Source organism: Pelophylax lessonae (assembly GCF_965119305.1).
Source record: "Pelophylax lessonae genome assembly, chromosome: 6".
NCBI classification, from domain to species: domain Eukaryota; kingdom Metazoa; phylum Chordata; class Amphibia; order Anura; family Ranidae; genus Pelophylax; species Pelophylax lessonae.
Window position 1 is genome coordinate 21,630,291 of NC_138773.1, and position 22,095 is coordinate 21,652,385.

The following is a 22,095-nucleotide window of genomic DNA, read 5'->3' on the forward strand; positions in this document are numbered from 1 at the left end:
CCTCACAAAATACATCTCCGATCTTGTGGAAGGAATTTGGCTTCACCAGAAATCCAATATTAGCGGAGAGAAGATCACCTGCGGCCATGTGGGAAAAGAGCTGAAGGTCAGTCCTTCACAGAGACCTCCGGTCACAGTATTGGAACATAGAAATCCAGTGCCTGAGGAAAAGTGTAATTACCCATAGTGATCAATTAAAGTTATAGATGTCCTATCTTTGCTAGTTGAAATCTGAAATAAGTTTAACTCTTGCAGCTTCTACTGAAGCTCATCTGTGCCTGCTGTAGGGGGGATAAAGTATTCAGAATTCTCTAGCTCAGTCAATTATGTTGTAAGTCTAAGCACCATGGAATGGGTCAAGGCAGATGTTGATTGTCTGAGAGGTGTTAACGTTTATGAAACCTCCCTGTTCTACATTCATGCTCTAATATTGTAGTGTCATGAAGTCTGGGAGATAAGCTAATTTATTAAAGTCTCTCTCTCTGGTGTTTTAAGTAATAGCAAGCCCATCTAAGAGGAATATATAAGCTCTTACTAGGAAGAGGGTTTAAGTTCTGACAATGACACAATGTCTTATATTCTAGGACTTTGTCAGCATTTTACAAAGGGAAGAGTGCAACGTTACTTCCCCCTTGCAGGTAATTATTATATCATATTAGAAATTTAAATATAATGAACACTTTCAATGATCTGTAGGTAAAATATTATATCACAATTGCAAAAATATGAGTCAGCAAACTTTTATTCACAGAGGTCTGTGAATGGGAAACTATAAGTACCGAGAGCCTTTGTGGCTGTCGGCTTGTAGTCTCAATAAAGTACCAGGGTGTTGTTGAGCGCTCTAAGTAGTTCATTTAGTTCAGCCCTGCATAGCACCCGTGATCTTCTGATCGGGGATCAAAAAAATGAACAATGTCCCGGGCAGCAGCCAGCCTAGACTCTGCATTGCAAAACCTGGCTGCAGTGCTGGAGTAACACACGGGTTAAACAGAGAGATTTCTCAGATTCTCCCCCTGCCTCCTCCTCTCCAATGAATTAGCATACGGGAGGTCAGGTGGCGCTTACCTTTCAGTGATTGGCCGGGACTCGGAGAGGGAGTGTGGTCAGCCTCGGAGAAGTGAACGGGAACAAGACAGCCCGACCGGAGCTCAACTGCAGCATGTTTGCATTCAAGCATATACTGTATATATTTGTACCCTGCAGTTTGGACTCTCTCTGCAGCTGAATGTCTGTGGAAATCCACACAACTGGGCTTTTTTTTTTTTTTTTTTTTGTGAGGGAGGGCGAGCAGCAGGTTTTCAGACACACACACACACAAATCTCATTTTTTTTTTTCAATAATTGTTTCAATAATTGGCTCTTAATCAAATATGACAATTTTTAAGAACTTTTTTTTGTGTGATTAATAGTCCCTGGGGCATGACCCAGAACCCTAGGCACTTTTTAGGGGCATTTATTGGGTTTTAGGGCTTCAAAATTGTGTTTTTTGATTACCGAAGTTCGGGTCCCATTGATTTCAATGGGGTTCTGAAATCCGGGCCGAACTTTTGGGAAGTTCAGGTGTTCTGGTCGAACCGAACTTTTGTAATGTTCGATCATCCCTAATGCCCACCTCACTCCCACTGCTGCCCCATGTTCCCTTATTGCCATAATGTGCCAGTATTATGCATCTAAGACCGATTGCCATCGTATGCCAATATTATGCATCTAAAACTGCCATGATGTGCCATTTGTATGCATCTAAAACTAATTGCCATGGTGTGCCAACCCTGCTGCCGTCATTTTAAAATATGCAATACAAGCAAGTGGGTCACAAAAAAATATTTACTATTAGTCTTGAAAATCTAGGGGAATTAGGAAACCTGTTTAGCCTAAATGTCATCTGACTACTATTCTTATATGCAATATCTGTTTTTGAGTCAAAACAAATGAAAAGGGACTAAACATTATTTTTAATGGATATGCAGACAAGTAAAAATTAATGGAAATTGATGTAAAAAAACAAACAACTGAAATTCTAACTCTTTAATCATGAAAGGGGGGGGGCGCCAATACAGCTTCTTGCCAAGGGCGCTGAAGACCCTAGGTACGCCTCTGGCAACTATGTCCTAGGCAGTGGCGGCCCGTGCATAGGGGGCGCCAGGGCGCCGCCCCCCCTGCCCCTAAAGAAAAGAAAAAAAAAAAGAAGAAAAAAAAAACGAACAAATAAAGTTTTGAAAAAAAATTACAAAACGAACAAATAAAGTTTTGAAAAAAAAAAAAATTGTGTTCGCCGCTACCCCGGCCTATGTGGTGGCTATGGGGGGGGGGTGGGGTTTACGACCCAGAAGAGGCGCCGATTGGCTGCCTTCTGGGAGCGTAACCTGGGCACAAGTCATTGCGCTTGGGCACCCCCACTTTCCTGATATCCTGGCTGTGATTGGTCCAGTCTACAGCCTGGACCAATCATCATCCAGGACATCCCATGGCCCCATGCTGACCCCGCTGACGTCGCGTGGACTGGCATTGCAGAGAGCGGAGCGGAGAGGACACCGGAGAAGAGGAGAGGGAGAAGCCGAGCCTCCAGGTAAGTGCACTGCTCTGTCAGGCACGCACGCATAGCTCTGCATTGGGGGACATATACTGCTGGTCACTGCACTGGAGGCACGCACGCATAGCTCTGCATTGGGGGACATATACTGCTGGTCACTGCACTGGAGGCACGCACGCATAGCTCTGTATAGGGGGACATATACTGCTGGTTACTGCACTGGAGGCACGCACGCATAGCTCTGCATTGGGGGACGTATACTGCTGGTCACTGCACTGGAGGCACGCACGCATCGCTCTGCATTGGGGGATGTATACTGCTGGTCACTGCACTGGAGGCACGCACGCATAGCTCTGCATTGGGGGACATATACTGCTGGTCACTGCACTGGAGGCACACACGCATAGCTCTGCATTGGGGGACATATACTGCTGGTCACTGCACTGGAGGCACGCACGCATAGCTCTGCATTGGGGGACATATACTGGTGGTCACTGGAGGCACGCACGCATAGCTCTGCATTGATGGACGTATACTGGTGGTCACTGGCTGCACTGGAGGCACGCACGCATAGCTCTGCATTGGGGGACGTATATTGGTGGTCACTGGCTGCATTGGAGGCACGCACGCATAGCTCTGCATTGGGGGATGTATACTGGTGGTCACTGGCTGCATTGAAGGCACGCACGCATAGCTCTGCATTGGGGGACGTATACTGGTGGTCACTGGAGGCACGCACGCATAGCTCTGCATTGGGGGACGTATACTGGTGGTCACTGCACTGGAGGCACGCACGCATAGCTCTGCATTGGGGGATGTATACTTGTGGTCACTGCACTGGAGGCACGCTCGCATAGCTCTGCATTGGGGGACATATACTGGTGGTCACTGGAGGCACGCACGCATAGCTCTGCTTTGGGGGACATGTATACTGGTGGTCACTGGCTGCACTGGAGGCACGCACGCATAGCTCTGCATTGGGGGATGTATACTGGTGGTCACTGGCTGCATTGGAGGCACGCACGCATAGCTCTGCATTGGGGGATGTATACTGGTGGTCACTGGCTGCATTGGAGGCACGCACGCATAACTCTGCATTGGGGGATGTATACTGGTGGTCACTGGCTGCATTGGAGGCACGCACGCATAGCTCTGCATTGGGGGATGTATACTGGTGGTCACTGGCTGCATTGGAGGCACACACGCATAGCTCTGCATTGGGGGACATATACTGGTGGTCACTGGAGGCACGCACGCATAGCTCTGCATTGGGGGATGTATACTTGTGGTCACTGCACTGGAGGCACGCACGCATAGCTCTGCATTGGGGACATGTATACTGGTCACTGCATTGGGGACATGTATGCTGGTCACTACATTGAAAGGGGGCATTTATACTGGTCACTATATTGAAGGGGGAATGTAATGTGGGGTTTGTGCTAGGGGCCTGTACTGTGGGGTTTGTGCTTGAGTTGTTTGTGCGGGGTTTGTGCCTGAGGGGTTTGTGCTGGGGGGGTCTGTACTGTGAGGTTTGTGCTGGGGGGGGTCTGTACTGTGAGGTTTGTGCTGGGGGGGTCAGTACTGTGGAGTTTGTGCCACTCTCAGTCCATGTATCCCATAATAGGATGTCTCTCACAGTATATCCCATAATAGGGCCCCTGTTCCCTATTATGGGATATACTAGTACTGATGGACCCCTTAATATGTGATATATTGGGAGAATTGGTTCACGCAAGCAAAATACAGGGGACAAAATGGGTGGAGTCTATAAGGGGTGGGGCTTCTGAGAAATGGAAGGGGTCAAAATGGAAGGGCGGGGTCTTGTGCCCCTCCCCCATCTTAAAACTTCACCAGCCGCCACTGGTCCTAGGTGTACTAGTTCTCCTATCAGAGAACACTTAGCCTGCCTTAAAAGGTCTTTTGCATCCCTCTCACAGTCCACATTAGACTGTAATTCGAGTCAGGGCGACTACAGCTGGGCCTTCTGGCTGTTGAACTACTTCACTAGGAGCTTCAGCACTGTTAAGGGCCCTTGGCAGTATCTTACTATATCTGCATGCCCTATCTGACTAAGGTTCCTCCCATCCTGGCATATATATGGGCACTAGCTCTACCCTTTACATCACTGTAGGAAAGAGGACCTAACACTCAGTTAAAGTGCTCTGAAACAGTATTTGCCCCCTACCTGATTTTTTTTTTTTTATTTGTATTTTTTTTTGCATATTTTTCACACTTAAATGATTCAGATCATCAAACAAATTGTAATATTACACAATGATAGCCCAAGTATATACAGAATGCAGTTTTTAAATGATTATTTCATTTATTAAGGGAAAAAGCTGTCCAAACCTGCCTGGATGTGAAAAAGTAATTGCCCCTAAACCTAATAACTGGTTGTTCCACCCTTGGTGGCAACAGCTGCAATCAAGCATTGGCTATAACTAGCAATGAGTCTCACATGGCTGTGGAGTCATTTTGGCCCACTCTTCTTTGCCCCCTTAATGACCAGGCCATATTTTGCGATCCGACACTGCGTTACTGTAACGGACAATTGCACGGTCGTGCGATGCTGTACCTAAATAAAATTCATGTCCTTTTTTTCCCACAAACAAAAATTTCTTTTGGTGGTATTTGACGCCCTGTGCGATTTTTATTATTTGCGCTATAAACAAAAAAAAGAGCGACTATTCTGAAAAAAAAAACAATATTTTTCACATTCTGCTATAAAACATTCCCAAAAAAAAATGTAAAAATCCAAATTTTTTAACACTTTAGACCGATTTGTTTTCTGCTACATATTTTTGGTAAAAAAAATTGCAATAAGAATATTTTGATTGGTTTGCGCAAAAGTTATCACGTCTACTAACTATGGGAAAGATTTATGTCATTTTTATTGTTTTTTTTTTTTTTACTAGTAATGGCGGCGATCTGTGATTTTTTTCGTGTCTGCAACATTGTGGCGGACAGATCGGACCCCTGACTGACATTTTTGATACTTTTGGGGGGACCAGTGACATTACTACAGTAATCAGTGCTAAAAATATGCACTGCTACTGTAATAATGACACTGGCTGGGAAGGGGTTAACTCTGTGGGTGATCAAGGGGTTAAATGTGTACCTAGGAGCATGTTTCTAACTGTGGGGGTCGTGGCTTGTGAAATGATCACAGAGACCTGTGTTCCTATATTGAAGGATCACAGGGGCTCTATGATCATTCCAGGGAGAAGAATGGTCAGCTGTGTTTACAACAGCTGATCGTTCTTCTCTCTCAGCAAGAAACGATCGCGGGTGTCAGGTGGCAATCGGTGCCTCCTGCCCCGTGCATCAAAGTCCCCGATGGGGAGCGGGGGCCCTAGCTGCAGGCCCTCGACCGATGTATACCTACGTCAGTATGCGCAGGAGCGGTTGCCTGCCACAGTATAACTGCGGCGGGCGGTCGGCAACAGGTTAACCAATATAGACAATTGCCATGGATAACCTAATTATAAGGCCCCTTTCACACACGCTGTCCGTTTGTCCGTTTTTTCATCCATCCGTTGACGGATGAAAAACGGACATCAATGCATCTCTATGTAAAAACGGATGACAACGGATGAAAGACGGATAACAACTGACGAAAAACGGATGACAACTGACGTTGTGTGAAAGGGGCCTAATAGTAAAAACTGAGTCCCGATGGAATACGAGTCTGGAGTCGAACTATCCAAAATACCCCTCTCTGACATAGTAGACGAAAGATATCACCTCCCCTCTTAGGGGCACGTATATTTTCAATAACCTGGACTTTCATAGCAGAAATGTCCCTAGAATGACATCCTTTAACTGGTTGCCGACTGCTCACAGTATATTTACTGCGGCAGTCAGCCCTGGCCAGGCAGAGTGACGCAGGTCTACGCCGAGGCTCGTTCACGGAGGAGTGCGGGAGTGTGACTGGCGGACACGATGTCCGCCGGTCACACTACGATCGTCGGTACAGCGGGAGAAAGACAGAGCGGCTTATGTAAACAAGCCGCCTGTCAGTTCTCCCTGTGTAAAAATGAAGATCAGACGGTTCTACTATGTAGAACCATTGATCTTTGTTTTTACACCAATAGCAATGTCCCACTACAGTTAGAAGCACGCCCCTAGGACACACTTAACCCCTCCCTGTCCAATACAGTTAACCCCTTCCCTGCCAGTGTCATTTTTGCAGTAACAGTGCATATATATAGCACTGATTACTGCAGTAATGTCACTGGTACCCCCAAAAGTGTCAAAAATGTCAGTCAAGGGTCCGATCTGTCTGCCACAATGTCGCAGTACTGCAAAAAAAATCGCAGATCGCCGCCATTACTCGTTAAAAAAAAAAACGCCAAAAATGACAAAAATCTTTCCCTTTGTTAGTAAACGCGATAACTTTTGCGCAAACCAATCAAAATACGCTTTTTTCTATTTTTTTTACCAAACATAAGTAGCGTAAAACAAATTGGCCGAAAATGTTAAAAAATTTTGATTTTTACATTTTTTTGGGGGGGAATTTCATATAAAAAAAAGTGAAAAATATTGTTATTTTTGCAAAAATTACGCTCTTTTTTTGTTTATAGCGCATGATCAAAAAATTGTACAGGTGATCAAATACCACCAAAAGAAAGCTCTGTTTGTGGGGAAAAAAGGACGTGAAATTCGTTTAGGTACAGCGTCGCATGACTGCGCAATTGTCCGTTAAAGTCACGCAGTAAAAAATCGCAAAAAACCCCCTGGTCAGTAAGGGGGTAAAATCTTCCGGGGCTTAAGTGGTTAAAATGTTTGGCTATGTTTGTTGTTTTATTTTTCTCCGCGCTGTACACATGTTCATTAGGGATGGGCCAAACACCCCTCTGTTCGGTTCACACCAGAACACCGCGAACGGGGGAAAAGTTTGTTCAAACATTCAAACTTCATTAAAGTCTATGGGACTCGAACCTGAAAAATCAAAAGTCCCTCTGACCCCCTCCCCCCAAATCCCAAGGTGCGTGCTTTGACCAAGCACTTAATGCACTGCAATTGCGCAGTGCATTATGGCGGGCGAATTTCCCGCGAACAGCCACGTTTGTTTGTGTGTTCCGCGAACACCCAATGTTCGAGTTTGACTCAAACTCAAAGCTCATCCCTATTGTTGATTGAAACGGTCTCTAAAACATCTCCTAGTCCTACCCATGTTTTGCATGTTGAATAGGCTACAAGAAATCAAATATATAAGTAACATAACTGGTATTAGAGGTATAGAACCATTGAATTTCAAAGTCTTTTTAGTTGGCAGAAGATCGAAATATATTGCCCCCTAAGATGTGACTACAACATAGACATCCTGGTGTCCCACATTTAAAATTACCTTTAAAGTACAGCCGGTAAGTGACTGCACTTTGTTATCTCTGTTAAAGAAACTGGGTGACAAAGATTGACCCAAAGTGGGAGCTCTCCTGGGTACTATTTTAACACCTTCCTTTAAAACATTGGCACAAGTCTCATCCATATTTAAGAGGTAAATGGTAACTTGGCCAAATTCAACACTGAAGGGGGTTGAGAGGGTTAATTTGTTTTGTGTCCTCTTCAGTCCTCTTTGTTCCTTTTTCGGCTCAACAAATCATCTCTCTTTTTATTCTTTGCTATTGTCAGTACCCTATCTAGCATCCTTTTTGGGTACCCCCCATCTAAGAACCGTCTATAGAGCAACCTTGCCTCTTTTTCAAATTGTGGTTCGCTACTAGGGATGGGCCGAACTGTTCGGTTAGCACCAGAATTTTCGAACATCACGATAGTTCGGAACCGAATAACAAACTCCATTGAAGTCTACGGGACCCAAACTGGAAAAATCAAAAGTGCTCATTTTTAAGGCTTATATGCAAGTAACTGGGCAAACAATGGTTATGGGGGTCCAGGTACTGCCCTGGGGGACATGTATCAATGAAAAAAAAGTTTGTAAAAAACGTTTTCTTTAAATAAACAGTTATTTACTGATGCTTAAAGTGAAAGCATCAAAATGAGAAATAACAATAAAAATGAAAAACCCTTTTCAATATAGTGCCCAGGGGGTCCCCTTAGTCTACCTGTAAAGTGGCACATCTGTACGGTGTATAGAAGCTGCTGCAGAAATAATTGCATTTACAAAGCCAAAAAAATTACATTTTCCCTACAAGCTTTATTTATTTTAAAAACAGAGGCTTGGGGAGCCAATCTGTTTGATGTTCCCACTACATTGTGGCCTCAAGATTAGAGATTTTTTGGATTAATTCTGGTGTCTCTTTCGCAGACTTTGGATAGAAGTAACAGTTGCAGAAAAATTGGTCTTTGGGTGTCGAAGGTGGCTTCACACCCTAACTCTATAGAGGTACTCTTGATAAAAGCAAGAATTGCCTTGCTGTCAAAAATTGAAATGATATTCACCTGCCAAACAGGTGCGGAAAAATTGGTCTTTGGGTGTCTGTGGCACCTTCACTTTGTAACCCTATAGAGGTACTCTTGATGAAAGCAAGAATTGGCCTTGCTGTCAAAAATTGAAATGATATGCACCTGTGAAACAGGTTGGTCTTTGGGTGTAAATTGAGCCCATAAAACCTACACCAAAAAAATTCTTCCAGATAAAATCAACACCCACAACACTAGGCAGCCTAGAAGTCTTGCAGAGATTCCACATCCCAAAAATACCCAATCAGTAAAATCGGCACCATAGCTTCTGGTTATTCAAGACTGATTCATTTTGATAAATGTCAGACAATCCATGGAGTCTGTGAACAGACGTATTCTAATATCAGTAACAAAACCTCCAGAAGCACTGAATGCCCGTTTGGAAAGCACACTGGATGCAGGACAGCCCAGCAGTCAATTGCATACTGGGCAAGTTCTGGCCACTGGTCTTTTCTCATGACCCAGTAACCCAGTGGATCCTCAACTGGAAAGCTCTCCATCTCTACTCTCGACCCTAGATAATCATCCACCATATGATGCAGACGCTGCCTATGGGATGTGGAAGCTGAGAGCCCTGGGCGGCGTAGACTAAAATAATTGTGAAATGCATCACTGGGGCGGCCCCCTTCTCCACTGCTTTTCTCTTGACCAACAGAAGCCTCAAAAGTTTGCTTTCCATGACACTGTAACCTACCATGAAAAGCATTAGATAAACTCCTCTTTAAAGTGTCCTTAAGAGATTTCATCTTCTGCGCCCTCTGTGGGGACGAGATGAATTCTGAGACTTTCCCCTTGCAACGGGGGTCAAGGAGGTTTGCCAACCAATAGTGATCCTTCTGCTTGATGTCACATATTCTTGGGTCCTTTCACAGGCTTTGAAGCATGAGGGCGCCCATGCACCGCAAGTTTGTGGATGCATGAGAAGCAGACTCCTCTGGGTCACTGAGCATTACAGTATCTGTTACTGCCTCCTCCCTGTCACATACTACTCCCAAGAGTTCTGGGGATGGAAAACCATCTGTTGAGGGTTGACATATGTCTTCCTTTGCTTCAATGCCTCCAAAACTGCCAGAATCCTCCTCCTCCTCCCTCTCCTCTTTTGCGTTCTGTGGCGTAGGAAGAATGATGTCTGCATAAAACGGGCCTTGAGAGGAAAGAAAGTCCTCCTCTTCCTCCTGCTGCTCTGCCTCAAGTGCCCTGTCCATAATGCCATGCATTGCCTTGGCTCACCATCCTTGCTGCCTCCTCGAATGGTGACATTACAGTGCACGCATCCTTTAATGGCAACAATTAGCATGGGGAAAAAAAGACGAGCCGGCCTGAGGCTGTCGTTGTGCCATACTCACATAGGTACTTGTTGACGGCCCACTGCTGCATGTGCAGCCACTGCAGCATTGCCAATGTCGAGTTCCATCTGGTGGCATGTCACAAATCAGGCAGTTTATGGGCAGGTGCAATTCCCACTTAATTTCAGCCAACCGAGCAAAGGTTGTGTATGACTGCCTGAAATGACCACAGACTCTTCTGGCCTGCTTTAGCAGATCTTCCAACCCTGGGTATCTATTTAGGAAATGCTGCACGACCAAACTGAGGACATGTGCCAGGCATGGCACATGTGTCAACTTTTCCTGTAGGCAGGAGGTTTGTGCCATTATCGCACACCACCATTCCTGGCTCCAGCTGGCATCGCATGAACCACCTCTGGGCCTGCCCCTGCAGAGCTGCAAGAATCTCTGCTCTGGTCTGGTTCCTGTCCCCTAGACACACCAGCTGAAGCACTGCATGGCACCTTTTAGCCTGACTCATTAAATAGCCCCTTGAATACTTAGGGAGTACTAATGGTTCTTAGGACAATTCAGCAGAGGAGGGCATGGAGGAGGAAGAGGAGGTGGGGGTAGAGCTGACAAATCTCGCATCATCACCACAAGCTGTATGGAGACATGTCGGAACAACAAGCTGCAGCACTGAGCCCTGTCATGCATCCTTCCGAATTGCAAGCAGAGTTACCCAGTGTGCTGTGAACTAAATATAGTTTCCCTGACCATGCATCAGCAGTAACGTGGACTTTGCTGCTAACTGCCTTGCCCAACGATGCCACAACATTGCCTTCCACGTGATGGTACAAAGCTGGAATGGCCTTACGTGAAAATAAATACTGATTGGGAATTCTGCCATTGTGGTGCCATTGCAAATTCATGGAAGGGGGCAGAATCCACCAAATGGAAAGGCAGAAGTTGTAAAGCCAGCAGCTTTGAAAAGCTTGCATTTAGACTCTGGGCATGTGGGTGGCAGTGACTATTTCTTTTTTTCGCTGCAGCAGATAGGGCAGAGAAATTTGCCGACTATAGTCTACAGCTGGTGATGTTCTCCTGGCAGATGTTCTGCAAGGACCTGGGACACCCTGAGCTATACCATCATTCCTGTCAGTGGAGGCTGCTAAGAGGTCATGAGGTATAGCAGAGGTAGACTGAGGCGAGTAAAGAAGAGGAACAGAATTGCGTCCCTTTTGTGTAGCTCTTGCCATTTGCCAACAGGTGGTGGGAGATTAAATGCTTTGTCAAGCATGTGGTACCCAAATAGCTGGTGTTTTTGCCAAGCTTGATGTGCTTGACACAATTTTTGCAAAATGCAACAGTGCGATCAGCTGGACATGTGCTAATAAAGGCACAGAGCTCTGCACCCCCCACCCCAAAGCACCTTGTCCCGATGTTGATGAGGAAACGGGCCTCTTCTTGACAACCCTGGGCGGTGGTTGTGGTGGTCTGCGGGCAGGGGGCTTATCGGAATCTGGACGCCCCCTGTAACAAGGGGGCCCCCCGGACTCCCTCCTTATGTGAATGGGTATGGGGTACATTTTACCCCTACCCATTCACCCCATAAAAAGGCAGTGTATGCAAATAATGACAGGAGACGTTTTGAGAAGTCCTTTATTTAAAATCTTCCTCTGGTCTTCTTCCTCCAGTCCTCATCCGACGATGTCTCCGTGATTATGTTAGCTCCGGTCTATGCAGCTTGTTATATAGCCATTAGGGGAGTGGCCTCCTGGTGACATCACCGGAAGACCCCGCCCCCTTATGGCATCACATTTTCTATTTTGGCGTGTAGTTCCCCCTCAAGATCCTCAGAGCGCAAGTCGCACCACATCCTGATCCGACTTGTGATGCTACTTCCATGCGACTTCTATTCAAATCAGATGGCTCCCTTAGGGAACCATTGATTTTCACATACAAAAAAAAACTATCACGTGGCTTAACGCTGTATAAGCAACGTTAAGCAACGTTAATCAGCCTTTAGCTGTAAAAACGTCTGACGCTGGTCATCGGAACGCACAGGCCCTGGGTTTTTTTTATTGCAGCTTAAAAACGCCTATGCCACTTGGAGCTCTTAAAAGCCTGTGTGTGCACGAGGCCATAGAATAACATGGAGGGGCGTTTTCAAGCTGCAAAAAAAAGTCTGACGCTCCTAAAAGCAGCTGCAAAAACGCCCTGTGCGCATGGGGCCTAAACAGAGCTCTATCTCTCCACGCCAATATCACACTACAAATGGCCACTATTGAAAGAATATTTTTACAGTGTGGGGTGGGACTAAAAGCAATGTGCCATGATTGGATAGAGTCATCATTACTTTCTAAAATTATGGCTCTGACAGGGCTCTGCACACTGATTGGGCAAAGCTTTCATTGCTTCAGCCAATCAGGGCTTCCAATGTACTTCGCAGTGGCACAGTGCATTGTGGTCATTAGGCAGGCCGAAAAATGCTCTGATAATTTAGGTGTTCGTCGAACAGGTGAACAATTAATGTTCTGCCCGAACTCATGCTTGGGCCGAACCGTTCACCGATCCCTGTTAGCTACTACATATACGTCTAATGCATAGGAATTTCCCCACGGGAATACCCTTAATGGTATGCTTTTCGTGGCCAGCTTGGGCCATAAGTAGTGTGTTTCCAGTAGAGGTTTCCTGTACAAGGATGTAGTGATACCTGGCTTGTCTTCCATGTGGCAGGCATCCAGATAGCAGATCTCTCTGCTTTCAGCTGTACCAGTAAACTACATATTTTTGTTCTTGTCATTTAGATATTTCTTTCCCAAGTTGTATACACCGATGCGAGCCAGTGCTAGCACCTAGTCCCACCTGTCCTCAGAATTACACCTCCCACATGAAGGACGTGTTTTCCAAGGTCTTGAAGTTGCAAAGTAGCCCCAGACCTTAACACTACCACCATCATGTGTGACTGTTGGTATGATGTTCTTTTTATGAAATACTGTGTTAGTTTTACATCAGATGAAACGGGATGCACATCTTCCAAAAAGTTCAACTTTTGTCTCATCAGTCCACTGAATATTTGCCCAAAGGTCTTGGGGATAATCCAGATGTTTTTTGGGAAATGTGAGATGAGGCTTTGTGCTCTCCTTGGTCAGCAGTGGCTTTCGCCACTCTCCCAAGGATGCCATTTTTCTTATTGTTAACCACTTAAGCCCCGGAAGATTTCACCCCCATTCCGACCAGGGGGTATTTTGCGATTCGGCACTGCGTGATTTTAACGGACAATTGCACGGTCGTGCGACGCTGTACCTAAACAAATTTGGCGTCCTTTTTTTCCCACAAACAGAGCTTTCTTTTGGTGGTATTTGATCACCTGTGCGATTTTTTGATCACGCGCTATAAACAAAAAAAGAGCGTCAATTTTGCAAAAATAGCAATATTTTTCACATTTTTTTATATGAAATTCCCCCCAAAAAAATGTAAAAATCAAATATTTTTAACATTTTCGGACAATTTGTTTTATGCTACATATGTTTGGTAAAAAAATCGCAAAAAGCGTATTTTGATTGGTTTGCGCAAAAGTTATCGCGTTTACTAACAAAGGGAAAGATTTTTGTCATTTTTGTTGTTTTTTTTTTTAACGCGTAATGGCGGCGATCTGCGATCTGCGGCGGACAGATCGGACCCTTGACTGACATTTTTTACACTTTTGGGGTTACCAGTGACATTTCTACAGTAATCAGTGCTATACATATGCACTGTTACTGTAAAAATACACTGGTAGTGAAGGGGTTAACTTTATTAGAGAGGGAGGGGCTGTGTGTGTCCCTAGGGGCATGCTTTCTACTGTGATTGGCTGTGGCTTCAGATGTATGAAGAGTGATCGACGGTTCTACATAGTAGAACCGTATGATCAGCCTTCATACACCGAGGAGAATGACAGGAGGCTTGTTTACACAAGCCGCCTGACTTTCTCCCTCTCCCCCGCCGATCGCCGAGTGACCGGCGGACATCGGGTCCGCTGGTCACACGCGCGGGGGGGTCCGTGACCACGCGGGAGCGCGCCTCCGGGGGCGCGCGCTCGCTCCCTAGACCCTCACAAGCTAGTGACGTAGCCCTACGTCACTTTGCCTGTGAGGGGCTGACTGCCGACGTAGATCGGCGTTAGGCAGTTGGCAAGTGGTTAAATTTTGAACACTGACCTTATGTAAGGCAAGTGAGGCCTGCAGTTCTTTAGATGTTGTTCATCGCTGTGCTCCTGGAGTGATTTTGGTAGGCCGGCCACTCCTGGGAAGGTTCACCACCATTCCAAATTTTTTGCATTTGTGGATAATGGCTCTCACCATGGTTCGCTGGAGTCCCTAAGCCTTAGAAATGGATTTGTAAACCTTTCCAGTCTGATGCATGCCAATTAATTTGATTCTCATCTGTTCTTACATTTTTTTTAGATTGCGGCATAATGTGTTGCTTTTTAAGATCTTTTAGTGTGCTTAACTTTGTCAGACAGCTTCTATTTAAGTGATTTCTTGATTCAACAGGTCTGGCAGCAATCAGGCCTAGGTGTGGAGAGTGACAGTTAACTCAGCTTTCCAAAACATGTGGTTAATCACAGTTCATTCATGATTTAAAAAGGGGGGGGGGTGCAATTACTTTTTCACATAGGACCAAGCAAATTTGGATATCTTTTTTTCCTTAATAAATGAAATCATCATTTAATAAATGCATTTTGTATTTACTCGTGTTATCTTTGCGTAATATTATTATAGATTAGAAATATTATCATATATATTAGAAATAATAAAGAGTGAGAATTACCAAAATTAATATTACCAAGGGGAAGATTTACTAAAATAGAAAATGTTAATTTTTCAGAGTGAATTTCCATTTATTAAAAATCCTGTTTTGTTTTTTTCTGTGCGCGATTGGGTATTCTATGCAAAGTGAATTTTCACTTATCCTTACTTCATTTACTAAGATATACTGTATGGAAGTTCCCTTTGCAAAGTGAACCAATTCTACAATTTTTTGTCCAATTCTCTCAACAGATGTCTAATTTGCTTATGAATTGGAAGCAAATGAAGATTCTCTTACAGGAATACCAAGATTACTTGAACAAGCAGGTAACAAAACTGACTCCTCAATACCTGGTACTCTAACATGTCTTTTTGCGTATGAACTTTCAACATTTACTTGGATCTTAGAATTCAGTAAAAGGAACACAATTGCATTTATCTGTTTTTAGAAATACATGCTATCATAACAATCAATGATGAATAATGGCCTGTAAAATCATTACTGAATGAAAAATAAAAAAGTAATTGATTGTAAGAGATAAAGTTCAAATATTTGTAAATACAATAACTAAAATGTCACATAAGTGTAGCAAGGTTTCCAGGCCTATAGCCTGATATGGGTCTGCCATTAGTACCGGTATCCCCTCCAGCCCATGTGAGCAGCGTCCCTGGGTGTGACAACCAGAGATGTATAGTAACGAAGTAGAATTACTTCACTACTGTACTTAAGTACTAAAAGGCGGTATCTGTACTTTACTAGAGTATAGTTTTTTTCTCCTACCTCCACTTTTACTTAAGTACATATTTTCAATGAGTTTAATACTTTTACTCTGCATTGATTGGGGGCACACTGTTGGCACTCTGAATTGATTGGGGGCACGCTGTGGGCACTCTGCATTGAAAGGGGGCACGCTGTGGGCACTCTGCATTGAAAGGGGGCATGCTGTGGGTGCTCTGAATTGATTGGGGGCACGCTGTGGGCACTCTGCATTGAAAGGGGGCATGCTGTGGGCACTCTGCATTGATTGGGGGCACGCTGTTGGCACTCTGCATTTAAGAGGGCACGTTGTGGTCACTCTGCATTTAAGGGGGCATGCTGTGGGCACTCTGCATTGAAAGGGGGCACGCTGTGGGCACTCTGCATTGATTGGGGGCATGTTGTGGGCACTCTGCATTGAAAGGCGGCATGCTGTGGGCACTCTGCATTGATTTGGGGCACGCTGTGGGCACTCTGCATTGATTGGGGGCAAGCTGTGAGCACTCTGCATTGATTGGGGGCACGCTGTGGGCACTCTGCATTGATTGGGGGTACGCTGTGGGCACTCTGCACTGAACGGGGGCACGCTGTACTTTCAGTACTCGAGTAGTAAATTTTAAAATAAACTACTTGCAATACTTAAGTACAAAAAATGTTGAATACTTTAGTACTTCTACTTAATTGTGGTGCTTAAAGAGCACTTCAACTTCTACTCAAGTCACTTTTTTGATAGAGCACTATTACTTTTACTTAAGTCTGGGTCTCTAGTACTTTATACATCTCTGGTGAGAACTGAAGCAGCGACAACTCCGGCATCTTTGTTTGTGGTTTTTATTGTATTTTAAGGGGATGGGAGAAGGGAATGAGTGGGATACTCCTTTAGGCTTTAACTAATTACACTTGGGACTTTCTTCCTCCAAAAATGCTCCTTGACGCATCCTTGATGCCAGTCGGCGCCAGTCAATGCTCTCCAACACTGAGAACACACTGTATCTTAATAGAAGTGCTGAATCCTCCACTTACAGTCCAGAAGATTCAGGACTGTGAACTGTAAAACTTCTGACACTGCAATGCTGCTAAAGTCACTGTATAATTCCCTCTGCTTGCACTGGCTTGAGGTAGTATATTGTAGAACTCTGTAAAACTGTAACTTCCACTGATATACGCTGTACACTTCAGGGCCTACCTGCAGGTGCCCCCTTTGACCTTGAACTCTTCAGGGTCCACTGACTAGGTACCCCCTCTACAACTTCAGGGTGCTCTACCTAGGTTCCCCCTCTCACTGCTAGTTGGTACCGGATCCCAGAACCTCTACTGGAGTGGCCCCCTCCAATTTCAGGCAGACCCCCAGGGGCAATCCTCAGTACTCACGACCTGTGTAGGCTTTCCTGGGACTGGACCCCTCTGACTCTCCGCAGGTTCTCAGCACACTGGATCCCCTCAGCTCCGCACTCTCTAGATCCTCAGGCAACACCCCGAGATCCTCTTCCTCAGACAGGAGAAGAGACGGCCATTCTCTCCCTCCTGGGACTCTGCTCCCGCCAAAGACATTGTGTCACGTGCCACCCCCAAACTTATACCCACTCCCAGAATCCTTTGCAACATAATCTGCCTTCTGGGATAGTTACAAGCCTGGATGTGTCCTCTGATTGGGTTTCCCTCACTGTCCTATGAGAAGCCTCTCACAGGAGCCAGTGGGGAGACCCCCTTCAGCAGGCACACTTGGAAACCATGACACCCTAACTAAATAAATCACATACCTGCTTTTAGGCAGACAAGGCCCACTATATATTTACCTAGCACCTACCTGTAGAGTGAAACACTCACCCCACACCAAATGAGTCAGGTCCCTCTGAATCTGAGGCAGCCGCCTCCTGTCAAAAATTCTGCCAAAAATCAGTAGTATCCCACAAACCTGGAGAAGGGGGAAAAGGGAAAAACGAATTTACAGAATAAGTTAGCGTGAAAAAATATATCTTTACAATCTGCTGTACATGTATGATGCACCCCCTACCAAATAACCTCATTTGGTGGGGAACAACACAAAACCTGGGAAGGGTTCTCCGGTTACCTCTCCCTGGTGGAGAAAATGGTGTGTGCACTCTCTGGATCTTCTCCTCAAAGGCTGCATTTTGATCCCTGGCCCTAGCAATATTCCCCGGTGGGGTGAGGTCTGGGATCCTTGTGACATAGGCATCACAGAACCCCAATTTCTGGGCCAGCTCCCCTCTTTCAATAGCCTCCTTGACTTCTTGGCCTAGGGGCGCGACAACTTCGGGACCTGGGGAGCTGCTACCAGTCTCTGATCCCCATTCCCACTCAATCTCCTCAATGGATCCCCAATCATCCATACCTTCTTCCAAAGAGCCATGCTTCATGTAGAAGGATGGGGAATCCGTTCGAACAGGGCGCTTGTCACCCTCACTGCTGGCGGTGGAAGAAGACACCTGGGCAACTTCTGTCTGGACGGGCTGGGGAATACTTATAGGGGCGGATTCCGTAATGGCCCTGACCGACGGTGCTCCTGGTCAGGTCCCTAATATTTGGGTGGACACGGATCCCCTCCCCACGGGGCTCTGCGACCGAACCCCCTTCCCGCAGACTGTAAGCCCACCAACTGCAGGCAGGGCCTCCATCTGCATCATCAGCCTGAAGATGCCTCTTCCTGCTCCGCGGAGGAACTTTGACTTGTTCCCTGTCACCTCCTGAGTGAGGCCTGTCTCCCACATAACTGTCAGCTTCTTGGGACGGCCCTCGCTCTTCTCTGCCCTGAGCAGCAAATCACTGCATTGCCCACATTGAACCCACGCCTGCACCCTCAGAAATAGTGGCACAATGGGGACATACCACTCCAAGGAACTCCCGGCCTCCTCCGGTGCACAACGTGAGTCTGCCGTCCGGTACCATCCGGAAACCGGTATCCTAAACTAGCGAGGGATCAGGCGGGTAGATCTTCTCTCGGCTCTCCGCAGGGTTTTCAGCCATGGTGGTAGCCATAGCAGGAGCACTCTTCGCTCCTCTGGTGAACGACATACTTCCGTCTCCTACACGTGTCTCCTGCACAGCTGCGCCCAGAGGAGGGGATATTAATAGAGTCCCCTGGGTCGCTCCTGATTGGTCAGATGTTCCCGCTATCTCCACCCGTTCACAATATTGGGCGTTGACTCCTCCCTCTGGGCAGTCCTGCTTGTGGCACACTTTCCTGCACGGTACTGTAACTCTTCCCCTGCCATGCTGCTGCGCTGCCAATACTTTGGAACTAGCTACAAAGCAGAGTATGTCACTTGCTAGACGTACATCCGCCCACCGTAACTGCACTGGGGACTCCACTGCGCTTTTCCTGCCTAAAGCCAGCCGCCCCTTCTTGCTCGGCAAGAGCAGCATCCCGCCACCAAATACACGGTTGATACTCCTCTTTCTTGCCACACACGTGCAATTAACATCTTCTATACTGGCTCCGGGACTAGCTCCACAGCCCTCCTCGGCGTGGCCGACTACAATCCCCACAGTATGTGTGCACCTGCCATACAGAATAAATGTCCCGCTATCAAATGCACGGTCAACATTCTTCCACATAGCGTGCACCACCACCTGGCCCCTGGGACCTCTCTTCCCATGCCCCTGGCCTCCACGTTTACTGTCCACACTAGGACCTCCGGCGCATGTTTCTTTTTTGCCTTCCTCCTAAGGACCAGAATGGTTGAAGTCTTACCTTGGATAAAGTGTCTACGATCAAGGCCTGATTGTTCAGCAAGCTGTGCCATGGAAGAGTTGTGGAGTGCCCAGCAGTCCCTAGCTATTAGCGGGGTGGAGAAGGGCGATGGATTTGGTGCCATGTGGAGTCTCCAACAATCCCCAGCTATTAGCGGGGTGGAGAAGGGCGATGGATGCGGTGCCATGAAGAGCTTAAGCCTGGCCATTGGCAGGCAAAGCGGCAGTATGGCCTAAGAGCATAGCTATTAGCAGGTGGCCATAAATGCCCTGGGCCCGTGCAGCAGCGTCTTCTGAATCGAGGCATGGTCGTGGGGGATGCCGTGTGCGGTGATGTTTACTTTTATATTACATATTTAATGGCAGCATGTGTGTGTGTTTTTCTTGACTGGCTCTAGCGTCTTCCAGCCTATGGTGGCATTTGCATTCCAAGCCACCATTCTCTCTTCTGGCCTGGCGTCCCTGGGTTACTGCTGCCCAGGAACTTGGCACATGCGCTCTGTGGGCGACGGTGGTGTCGTTACAGTGGAGGAATTCAATCAGCGGTCAGTACTGTTGATAGTGGGATTTCTCTGTGGGTAGCTTGCAGCAGTTTCCCTAAATGCTGTGCGCAATCATCACACACCATTTGCAATATGCTAATGTGCCCATTGTAGAAGACTTACGCAAGTTCCTTTGGTTCGCCATAGGTCAAGACTAGAGTTGAGCGGACACCTGGGTGTCCGTGTATGGCGGGTTCGGCCGAACTTGAAAAAAAGTCCGGGTCCGTGTCCTGGACTTTTTCCGAACTTTACCCGGACATCGAACCCCATTGAAGTCAATGGGGACCCGAACTTTCAGGCACTAAAATGGCTCTAAAAAAACAATGGAAATGGCAGCAAAATGTATTTAAGAGCATGGCAAGTGCTCTGCAAACAAATGTGGATAGGGAAATAACTTAAAACAACAACAAAAAAAACAGAAAAATAAAACAATTTTCTTCATCTGTGAAGGACGAGGCCCATATGGAGTAGGAGGGAGGTTGAGGTGGCGGTGGATGTGGCGGTGTAGGTGGAAGCGGCGGTGGAAGGGGACGAGGTAGCCAACACTGCTTTTTTTCAGTCATTTTAAATTAGGGTACACCCCAAAAGAGTGAGAAAGATCAAAAATATAACAATGGCTGGATAAGGTTGGTATCCTTCTCTATTCTGCACAAGGTACGGAAAAATCCTGTGGGATCCATGCCTGGTTCATTTTAATGAACTTGAGCTTGTCCACATTGTCTCTGGACAGGCGGCTGGGCTTGTCTGTGATAACGCCCCCAGCCCTGCTATATACATGTTCAGATAATACACTGACTGCAGGGCAGGCCAGCACCTCCAAGGCGTAAAGGGCAAGCTCAGGCCATGTGCCCAATTTGGAGACCTAGAAGTTGAAGGGTTCTTCTGAGGTTCTGGCAGTGCCCTGGCTGCATTGGCGACCTCTTCCTCCTCCTCCTCCTCCTCTGCCTTGGCCTTGTGCTTCCACTGTGGCCCCGCTGTCAGGTGGGAATGCCAGCAGCATCGCGTCTACCAGCGTGCGCTTGTACTCGCGCATCTTGCGATAACGCTCCTGTGAGTGAATTAAGGACGGTATGTTGTCCATGTAACGGGGATCCAGCAGTGTGGCCACCCAGTAATCAGCACAAGTTAGAATGTGGGCAACTCGGCGGTCGTTGTGGAGACACTGCAGCATGTAATCGCTCATGTGTGCCAGGCTGCCCAGAGCAACCAAAGGCTGTCCTCTGTGGGAGGTATATCGTCTGTGTCTTCTGTATCCCCCCCCAGCCACGCACCAGTGATGGCCATGAGCTGGCCTGGGTGCCACACTGCTGTGAACATGGTTCCATCTCCTCCTCCATCTCCTCCTCATCCTCCAGAACTGTGCCCCTGCTGGACAATTGTGTACCTGGCATTTGTGAGTGCAGGAACCCACCCTCGGAGCCACTTGTGAATGACTGCCCTAAAAGCCATGGAAATGATCCCTCTTCCTCCTCCTCCTCCTCCTGTGCCACATCCTCTTCCATCATCGCCCGATGCGTTTTTTCAAGGAGGCATAGAAGTGGGATAGTTAAGCTGACAACGGCGTCATCGACACTGGCCATGTTGGTGGAGTACTCAAAACAGCGCAACAAAGCACACAGGTCTCGCATGGAGGCCCAGTTATTGGTGGTGAAGTGGTGCTGTTCCGCAGAGCGACTCACGCGTGCGTGCTGCAGCTGAAACTCCACTATGGCCTACTGCTGCTCGCACAGTCTTTCCAGTATGTGCAGGGTGGAGTTCCACCTTGTGGGCACATCACATATGAGGCGGTGAGCGGGAAGGCTGAAGTTATGCTGCAGCGCTGACAGGCGAGCAGCAGCAGGGTGAGAACGCCGAAAGTGCACACAGACGGCCTGCACTTTCTGCAGCAGCTCTGACATATCGGGGTAATTTTTAAGGAACCTCTGCACCACCAATTTCAGCACATGCGCCAGGCAAGGGATGTGTGTCAAACCGGCTAGGCCCAGAGCTGCTATGAGATTTTGCCCGTTATCGCACACCACTATGCCGGGCTTGAAGCTCGCTGGCACCAACAACTCATCGGTCTGCTGTTCCA